Genomic DNA, 10082 nt, shown 5'->3' with positions numbered 1-10082 from the left:
CTGTTTAGTTTAGCTGTCAGCTGTTGTATTTTAGAACTGATTTTAGGTTTTGTGCAATTAATGAAGCCTGTTGCGACAACTATGTTGTAATATTGGGCTAAACAGAATTAAAATGGAATTGAATCCATAAATTCTCTAATATTTATTCACCATCCATCTTTCCATCCATCTTCTACTCTGACTTAGTTCTATGCAGGTTAGGGGGATTGCTGTAGCCTGCCTTAGCAGCGTCAGGGTACACCCTGGAAGTTCACCAGTCCTGCGCCCACACAGAAGCAGACACACTCTCATTCACTCTGAAGTCACCAATCAACCTAAGAAGCATATCTTTGGACAGTGGAAAGAAACCAAAGGCAGTGAAAACCCACATATGTACAGGGAGAAGCTTCTCACAGAACTGACACAGCCCAGACTTGAACCGAGGCCTCCTTGCCATGAGGCAAGGAGGCAACAAAGAGCATCTAAACGAACCTAACAGAACTTTTTCATTTGTTTGACGCTGGAAAGTGAATGAAGCAGAGAAATTCTGCCCAGATCCTGGTTGGCATCCTGCAGGAGACTGTCCCTGAAGCTGCATAATGTGGGATCAGTGTAATCATTGTAATCACCACAATGCTGCCACTGTAATTAATATTCCTGCGCATGCATCGCTGCAGAAGCAGAGACAGACAGAGAGTCTTTCAGAGCGGATCGCCTCCAGTCAAAGGAAGCTCACATTATTATATTCCCACTTCATCCAATATTAATGTTCATTGGGCCCCGTCTTCCAATATGAGCTCTAGTGAAATGGCCTAAAGTGTCTGAATTGCAAATAGGACAGATTAACAACAAAAGAAAAGCACCTGTTTCATTATTAACGCCGATGATTGAAGCTAATGAGCAGAGAGACGACGTGAAATCAAAGAAGCTCAGAAAAATGAACTGCTGGAAGCTGCTTAAACTCTATCTGAACACAGCCAGCCTGTCAGGCCTCCATGAGAGACTCAAAGGAAAATGCAGCTGAAAGACCAGAACTCCGATCTTTTTTTGCTGTTTTTTTGAAGCCAGCGTGCTGCTCAGACACTGATGTTTGGGGGATTTCTGTCACAGCCCTGAACTATCAAACGAGCTCTGCGTACATCACACTGGCCTAGTGGTTATCCACTTTTAAATCCCATATTTAAAATCACCGTTTGTCATTGGCTTTGAACTCTGTGAGATACTGAACATATTGAATAAGATTTTGAGCTTTTATACATTAAAAATGTATCTTTTAGGTGGTTTTACTTTTGTTTTATCTCTTTTTTTAACTGTTCAGGCCAAATGTCCAGGGGCGCAACTACCTAATTAGGGGTATGCGGCCACATTAAAAAACGCCCCCACCCACACACAAACACACAGACATAAATGCACATAATAAAACGTCCCATCCACCCCTCCTAAGGCTATCTGAACACCCACACAACACTTTTAACCCTTGTGCTATCCTATGGGGTCCAGATGACCCGATCCTTATATTGACGTGGTCTCCCTACCATGACAAAGGCATGACATGTAATCCATGGACACCAGTGAAGATCACAAACCATTGAAGAAAAAAGGTTCAGCGCACTGTCTAGTGGGTCTAAATGACCCAACTCCCAATGTTAAAGTGCCTAGGATAGCACGGCTGTGGTGGGCGGCTGTGGTGCAGCGGTAGGGCAGCGGTAGGGCGGTCGACCCATGATCGTAAGATTTTAGGTTCGATTCCCGCCTTGCACGCCCATGTGTCGAAGTGTCCTTGGGCAAGACACTGAACCCCGCCTTGCCTCTGGTGGGAGGTTGGCGCCAGTGTTCGGCAGCGGAGCCGCCATCAGTGTGTGTGTGTGTGTGTGTGTGAATGTGTGTGTGCATGGGTGAATGGGACTGTGACTGTAAAGCGCTTTGGGCCTTTGAAAGAAGGTAGAAAGCGCTATATAAGTATACGCCATTTACCATTTACAAGGGTTATTGTTTGAATGTATAAATCTCACTACTACTTATCTCATTGGATATGACCCAGCAGAACATTTTTGTGATCTATTCTCTACCATGTTTAGCCTCAATGATTCCCCACATTTGTGTGGTGAGGGCCATTCAGAAGGATCTTCTGAGTAATGCTCTCTCCTCTGCACCTCTCTGTTCTTCTCCCTCTTCATCAGCTCATCCTCTCTCTTTCTCTCTATCATCATCTGGACCTCTCTCCTTGTTCTTCTCTGTTGGGACTGACTTGTCATGAATGTCTGTACTTGTTTTCCCAAAATAAGTGAACAGGTGGTCAGCAGAAGTTTAAACCAGAATGAGCATCTAGGTTTTTGTGATTCAATAGTTTATTTCAACCTGAAGTCATCTCTGCTCTCTTTGATACCAGATGCGTCACCAACCCTCTGCCGCTGCGGCAGGGGTCTTGGTGTGGGGATGACTGGCTACTCTCCCTCCTTCCTGTCACATTCCATCACCCACCTTTGAAGAACAGAAACACTCACTCGAGCACAGGTCCCATTTCACCTTTGCACAAATTTGCGTGACTGAATGAAATGTTTCACGTGTTGGTCTGAAGGCATAACTATGTGTGTGTGAACATCAGTTTTATTGTGTACATGTTGACATGTTTGTATGTGAACATTTTTAGAGCCAAAAGGTATGTTTATAACATTCAAGTGGAAGGACAAATGCAGGGTTGCTGGAGCCTTTTCCCTCTACTGGCGGGCGAAGGCGGGGAGCAGACTGGACAGATCAGCGGTTTGTTGCACCGCCACACAACCACAAACACACCAAGGGACAATTTAGAGTCACCATTAAACATATAAAGCAATATATTTATTTATTTAGTCATTTTTTTAAATTTTAATTGTTTTTTTAAATTAATGTATTTGTTTTGTATTTTTAATTTTAAATTTAAAAAAATCTATGTATTTGCAGTTTTATGTATTTATTTTTAGTTATGAAACATGTTTTTGGACTGTAGGTGGAAGCCGGAGTGGTTGGAAAAACCCCACAGAGGAGAACACTCAAACCCCACACAGAAAGAACCCAGCCTGGATTCAAAGCAGGTCTTTCTTGCAATGAGGTAAGAATGCCTAACACTACACCACAGCCAACCCCACAAATGGTGTCTGAGGTAGTTGGTTCCACTAAGAGGAGTAAAGACCTCAGTCCCTCAATTGTAGTTTTAAGTTCTAGGAAAAAATGGGAATTCTGCAGAACGTTTATGCTTCAGGTTCCTGGGATGTTTAGCAAATGCTGCATTCTTTTAAGAGGAAAACAAGATTGAGCTTGTTGACTGAAATAATCCTCAGAATGACAGAACTCCTCACATTAACAGCCTTTTTTTATTCACTGACGCTTCAGTGGTAGCTGAAATCTCAGTTTTTCGGCTCTTTCAAATATCAAATGTGTGTTAACGTCTCTGAACTTCATTTGATCCTTTAACAAACTCTGGCATGTGCTGCTGGTCTCCTGGTCGGATTGCTCTCATCTGCTCAAAATAAAGTTGATGAAGATGATTTCTGTCTTCAACCCATCCAGACGGCGACGCCTTCGCTGCCCTCCAGCTGGGCCGCTCTGTCTCTTCTAGTTTCTTCATCCTCCCTCATCACTGGCGTGTGCAGCATCCTCTCGTGCTCTGTGTTACATAAAGCACTCAGACTCATTAGATCCTGCTTACACAGTAAACTAAAGCTGTTTAGGTTCATTTATGTTGACTTGCAGCTCGGGGATTTGACCAGCAGCTCCTTGATTGAATATGGAGGAACTCAATTTGTCACAGATCGAACATGAGACTGCAGCTGAGTGTTAAAATTATGACGCCGTTTAAAATGCCGAACATCTGATCTGACAAAGGTCTGAATGTAAATCGGGAGACGTGTTTTGTTGGAGACCCAACAAAAAATTGTATTGCGTCTTTGGTTGCATCAAACCCTTCTTGTTCTTTTTTTTCAGCTTTTTCAACTATTTTATTGTCTCAAAAAGCTCAGCTCCTTCCAGAATTTATTTTTTTCCTCAATTTTGGATCTGGTATTTTTGTGTCTTTTGGAAGTAATTGGGTGAAGTTTTGAATCTCAGGCATCTAAAGAGCTCAAAACCTCGGTTTGAAAAACCATTTGAACCATAGACTTCAGCAACCGTGGAATTTATACTCTAGAATTGGGGGATTGACAGATTTTTTAAAAAGCAGATGAAGTTTTAGTCTCAATTACCTTTTCACTTCGATGTAAACATTTTTGGCATAATTTCCAAGCCTGTCTTTTGTAGATGTCCATGTTTGTTTGTGACAAATATTTGAAATAGTTTTTGTGAATAAATAATGTGTACAAGCATTTTTAAAGGAGATCATGGAGTTTCTTGATCCTGTTTTTCATATTCTTCCCAACAATTTTTGACCTTTTCTTTTTTAACTTGTTGAGTATTCACTTTTTACCCGAGCAAATTGTGAGTGATGTTTTTTTACACTTTCCCCCCCGGTTTTTCTGCACTCAAATTTAGATATTTATTATGAAGTAAATTTCCAAAATTTCAGATGCTTCACAAACATCAGCATCGTCTAGCTTTAATTAATCTCAATCTGCGAGTCAAAAAGCGTCAGGATTTTTATAAAGAACTCAAATTCCAGTTTTAAACTCGTTTTAAAACTGGGGGAGACCTCGCCTTTCAGGCAGTTGCTCCCCGACTTTGGAACGACTTCCCCCTGTCTCTGCGTCAGATTGACTCAGTCGAGTGTTTTAAAGCTCAAGTTAAGACGTTTTTATATAGGAGAGCTTTTAGCTGACTTTTACTTGTGTTCACTTCTGCGTGTTTTTTTGTTTACTTATATGCCTGTGTGTGTTTATTTGGGTCTCACCGCTGATTTTACATTGTTTTAACATTGTGAAGCACTTTGTGAGTCGCTCTCTGAGAAAGGTGCTACATAAATAAATATTTACTGACTTACTTTACTTTATGTTGAACTGAACCTATTGTGTAATTGAATATTTACATTAAAAACCCAAAGAGGTTTGACTCTATAGTGAAAGAAACCCTACAAAACCAGAGTAACACCTCAGATTTGTTCAGATCAAATCAAAGCAAATCAATCTTTATTTACGTATCACGTTTCACATGTAACACAACACAAAGTGCTTTACTTTTTTTTACCTTTTTGTCCTGGTTGAGCTGCAAAAAAGTTTTTACCACCCATGATTTGGTAAATGATGTATAATTATATAAAAGCTTTTCTACCCAAAGCGCTTGACGGTCACAAACCCATTCACCCAGTCACACACACATTCACACACTGCTGTCAGCTCTGCTCTTGCCTGTGTCTTGCCCAAGGACACTCTGACACATGGCGGGAATCGAACCTGCAATCTTCTAATCGGAGAAGCAAACACACACACACACAAACGTGCATATGTGTGCAGATGTAACCTAGCAGATGATTAGTGCTTCTTTTTTTTTATTTTTCTCGGAGGAAGCCCGCCCTACAACTGCACCACGGCCGTCCCAAAGTACAGTAAAAAGTTCTTTGCTAAATCAGAACATAAAACTGAGTATTACTCTTAAAAATAAATGAAAAGTGTGAGGATTAGCTAAAATGTCCTCACACCTTGTGCTGTGTAGCACAATAATACATCTGGTCCTCTTTATGATACAAATACAAGAATACACCTTTCAATGACTCTCTGTTTCCATTTGTTTTAACTTTTCTGACAGCTACAAAACTACCACTGGAGTCAGTGAGCAGGCCTGTGTGTGCACATGCATGTGTGTGCACGCTCCTCCACCGCTATGCTAATCAGCAGCTATAATATGCTGTCGAGGGAAAAGCATAATAAATCAGCTTTGCTTTTTACTTTGCAGCAAGATGGAGAATTCTGGAAAGCTGGCTGCAACACACACACAACACATAGACAAACACACAAACGTGCACACGTGTGCAGATGTAAACACTAACAGATGAGAAGTGCTTCCTTTTTTTGCTATGGTGGCTGTTGACACGCACATTTTTACAGCCCTCCCTCCCAATTTGTGTCCTTTCTTCTGCTCGTTTGTGGGTTGTTGTGCACCGACTCTCATCTGTGTCTCGAGTTTCTGCCAACGGGATTGGGCTGGGGTCCAAACGCGTATGGCATCGTCCAGAATGCGTTAACTCGTTCCCTGTAAGCCGTACCTTTAAATGGGGAGCACGCCAAGCTGCAAAAAAGAGCAGAGGACAAAGCTTTTCAGGTGCCCCGCACACGCTCAGTGATGTCTGCATTTTCACTGACACTTCCACAGACACCGGCGTAGAAACTGAGGATGTTTCTTGCCAACACCGAGAAGCCTTTTCTCCAATTTATTGGCCGGCTGAAGGGGAGACTGTCACGGGGACTGCTCTGCCTTCTGCTGCATTATTCTGATGTCGCTACAGTCTAATTGCTGAGATGATCATGTTTTATAAAAAGCTGTGGTAAAAATAAAAGTCCCCTGTGTTTCTCAGTGCTTTGAATCTTCTGGTTTCCATTCATGAACAGAACCAGAAAACTGCTGCTGCCCTAAAGAAAATTAGTTTAATCTCTGCATCAGGGGTCAGAGTTCTAAGGAACATGGGTCCTAATTACATTTTTCTGTGCTTTTGTTGTCTTTATTATGGGAACTTAAATATGACAATTCACCATCTTCATTCATGCTGCTACAATGTTGTGCAAGAAAACTTTTTCCCAATGAGCGTTTTAGGAGAGTTTTAAGGCCAGTCAGGGCCGGCCCTGGTCTTCCGGGGGCCCTAAGCGAAATTTAATTTGTGGGCCCTCTAACTGATCAGCAGCACCAACAAAACGCAACTGTTGTTGTAATATAAATGAGATATATCTAGTGCAGAATGTTGGAAAGAAGTGCCTTCACTGTTGTGCGTGTGTGCACAAATGTATAACTGTCTTTTAAGTAATAATGAAACAATAAGTTTGATTTGGGTTCCATATTGGGTAGATTTGAACTTACCAGCAGCAGCATCAACGTTTTCCCTTTCAACAGAAGATGTGGTGACAGGAGTTTCTTCTGCAGCTAAAAAACAATAATTATTATACAATAATTAATGATGAAGTTAATAAAATAACTATAGCAGAATACTACTAATAATTTAGTGGTTCAGTTAAAATCTGTGTGCAGGTTTTTCACAATGTCATGATCTTTTTATATATTTATGAGAAATAGATTGTTGGATTATATATTTGCACAAGATCATATTTATTTATTTAATTATGAACAGTTTGGGGCTCCATGCTCTTCAGCCGCTGTTTATGGAAAAAAGGGGTTATGCAGACACTGTTTTTTAAATTACTATACATGCCACATGAAGGGATGTGGATGCTGCACCTCCTCCAATACTTTTTGATACTTTTTGAGAGCAGAAGAAAATGTTGGCTGACACGGAACTGTGCAAAACATCCTCATTATGTAAAACCAAAACTGTGAAATACAAATGAGAAAGAAATGTACCTATTTATAAATAATAAATGTGAATAATAATTTGAGTATAAATGGAAATATAAGCATTTATACACTTCTTATTCTATTATTTTGTATGTTCATAATTTTACAATGAGTACATTTTTTTTGTCATTAATAAATTAGAACCTTTATTTCCTATGTATTTGGCAGTTTTGATTCTCCATATTTCATGCCAATGCAAGATTTTAAGACACATTGTTGAAAAAGTCAGACTCCCTGACTGTCTATAACAGATAAACAGGAGTTTTTTTACTGACATAAACCGGAAAATGCAGAACGCACTAAATATGTGTTAGCAAAATAATGAAACAATACGATAACGTGAGTTAAACATTTATCAGCCATCACCATTGTCGTTATTTAATCTTCTCTTCGCCGTTTTGGAAGGTCCTGTCTGACCTCATCCAGGAAACTTGGGTATCAGAATTATTTTAGAGTTTTCCATTGGAAATTACGAAACGGGGTCGTTTATGTGCAAACTTCACCTGTCTTTCTAACTTTACCGAACTTCGGATCAATTAGTATTTAAAATAGCGAATGCACAGAAATACTGGATAATGTAAAAAATATGGCCCCATCATCCTCCAAACTTACCTTGTGATTGATGCTGAAGTTGTTCATCTTTTTTCAGTTCCTGATGGTTAAAGTCTATGTGGCATGAAGTGCTCTTGTTGTCGCTTTGATCAGTGTGACAAAATGTGCTCGTTTTTTTTCTTTTCTCAACTTTATTGAAACAAAATGCTCTCGTAAATGCACACGTGCCAGGCTCAGATGCAGTGATGTTGACCAATCGTTGCTGAGAGTGGCGTAACGTCATTATTTGGGTTGCCAGATTGGTTCAGGTGTGTTGACGGGGGGATCACAAAAGTGCAGGCAACATTCTTTTGCACAACATTCACAGCTATGAAATAGGTTCCCAGATTTGGGTCTTTTTTTAATTTTATTTGTTCTCCACTTCGGGGCCCTGGTGGTGACGGGGGCCCTACGCGGCTGCGTAATTCGCGTATAGGGAGGGCCGGCCATGAGGCCAGTTTAACCTCGCAAAGGAGTGAGGAGTAAGTAAAAACATAAAACACCAAACCAGCAGGAAGTCTATGCTAAGTTAATTTAAGCTTTTAAACATTTTTTGGGCAAAAATAACCCACCCTACATTTCAACCATAAATGGAAGGGGAAAAAAACAACTCAGGGCAAAAAGGTATAAAAAAAGCAAGAAACATTGGGCTGCAACGCCCGAAACACGCCGCAGGACCTCTGGTTGCATTTTTACATTGACTTAATATTTGAAACTGAACGCCTCAGCCGCTTTGTTTTCTTAACACCTCTGCAGATTCTTATGTATCTGATCAGTCGAGGAAGCCTCACGAGCTCAGAGTTTGGAGTTTCCTCAGTTGTTCTTGGTGTTTTGGGTGTCAGTCTTAAGTCTTCCTGAGGGGTCCTAGAACGGTGCTGGGAGGCACTCCCCGTGGGTCTTTATTATTTGGGATTCTTTTCTAGGCACAATTGTACAACAACTGTTGGAAGATAGAAAATGTCATCAAAAACAACAATCTCTTTTCAAACAAATGAAAAAACCTTTCTACTGTCTCACACAGAACTGAAGAGATGCTTTTAGGCTGAACACTGTTGAAGCAGAAGCTTGTCTGAAATCATTAATAGGACTGTTTGTCATCTTGGGGAAAATCCTGGAAGTACTGTTGCATTGATTGAGCCTTAACTTGGTACAAACTGTAAAATCCCATGAGGTAAAACCCAAAGACGCATTTGGACACCTTCAGGTTTCAAGCGACTTCTTGGAGTCTTTGCAGCCTCAACAGACGCCTGAAGCTGTGAATACACCTAGCATTTGATTCACCTCCAAGAATGCACTAAACGAGTGTTCTTGAATGTGCATGTAGCACATTTTTTTCACACTAGACAAGCAGAGAGCGGCTTCTACTTCTTTTGTTTTTTTACTGTTTACTGGCGCGTTCCCACCACTTACAATTGGAAGAGCAGATCTTGCTCCATGCTTTTTCTTTCTCAGCTCTATTCCGATACATAAAAGATTTGATGTCATATTAATCCAGTCGGACAGAAAAAAACGCAATAATTAATTTCTACTTTGTGATCATGTTTACAACGGTTAGGACTTCTGTGTTTTGAAAAGAACACTACCCACATGTCACAACCAAATTGGAGTCCCTCATTGGTCAAAGTTTAGCGTTGTTGCATTTTAGTAACCAAGAAGTTTAACCGATTGAACCTCCAGTGCGTGATCAATGAACAGTTCTTTCCACCATGGGGGGCAGAGCTTTCAGTCGCTCCGCCCCCCAGCTATAGAATTCTCTTCCTCCAGATTTACGCAATACCGACAGGCTGCCACTGTTCAAATCCAAACTCAAGACTCATCTCTTCAAACAATCATACAGTTAATCCATTCAGTTAACACAACCTCATTTGTCTGTTTTTCTATCCTGTTTTTATCCTGTTTTATGTCCTTATGTCTTTATGTTTACTCATGTTTTACTCTGATAATTTCTTATTGATGTTTTATTCTGTTTTTCTTATTTTTAACCTTATACAGCGACCTTGGGTGACCTGAAAGGCGCTTGAAATAAATGTATTATTATTATTAAATAG

At 40.4% G+C, this 10082-nt stretch overlaps 2 long non-coding RNA genes across 2 annotated transcripts in view; one reads left to right on the top strand and one right to left on the bottom strand.

The window, feature by feature from the left end:
- Positions 1–2607: 2607 nt before the first annotated feature.
- The window catches only part of LOC144995221 (uncharacterized), a 56934-nt gene continuing 49459 nt past the window's right edge, over positions 2608–10082 (top strand). Inside the window, exons 1-2 of the long non-coding RNA XR_013658845.1 lie at positions 2608–2739; positions 2966–3067. This is a non-coding gene — a long non-coding RNA (uncharacterized LOC144995221). The remainder of the gene's footprint in view (positions 2740–2965; positions 3068–10082) is intronic.
- LOC144995222 (uncharacterized) lies at positions 6033–8182 on the bottom strand. The gene is made up of 3 exons (XR_013658846.1): positions 8056–8182; positions 6952–7014; positions 6033–6168 (listed from the first exon to the last, which is right to left on the bottom strand). It is a non-coding gene; the product is annotated as an uncharacterized LOC144995222 (long non-coding RNA).

Source organism: Oryzias latipes, chromosome 11, assembly GCF_053564925.1.
Source record: "Oryzias latipes strain Hd-rR chromosome 11, Olatipes_Hd-rR_3.1".
Taxonomy (NCBI): domain Eukaryota; kingdom Metazoa; phylum Chordata; class Actinopteri; order Beloniformes; family Adrianichthyidae; genus Oryzias; species Oryzias latipes.
This window is presented reverse-complemented; position numbering and strand designations above follow the sequence as displayed.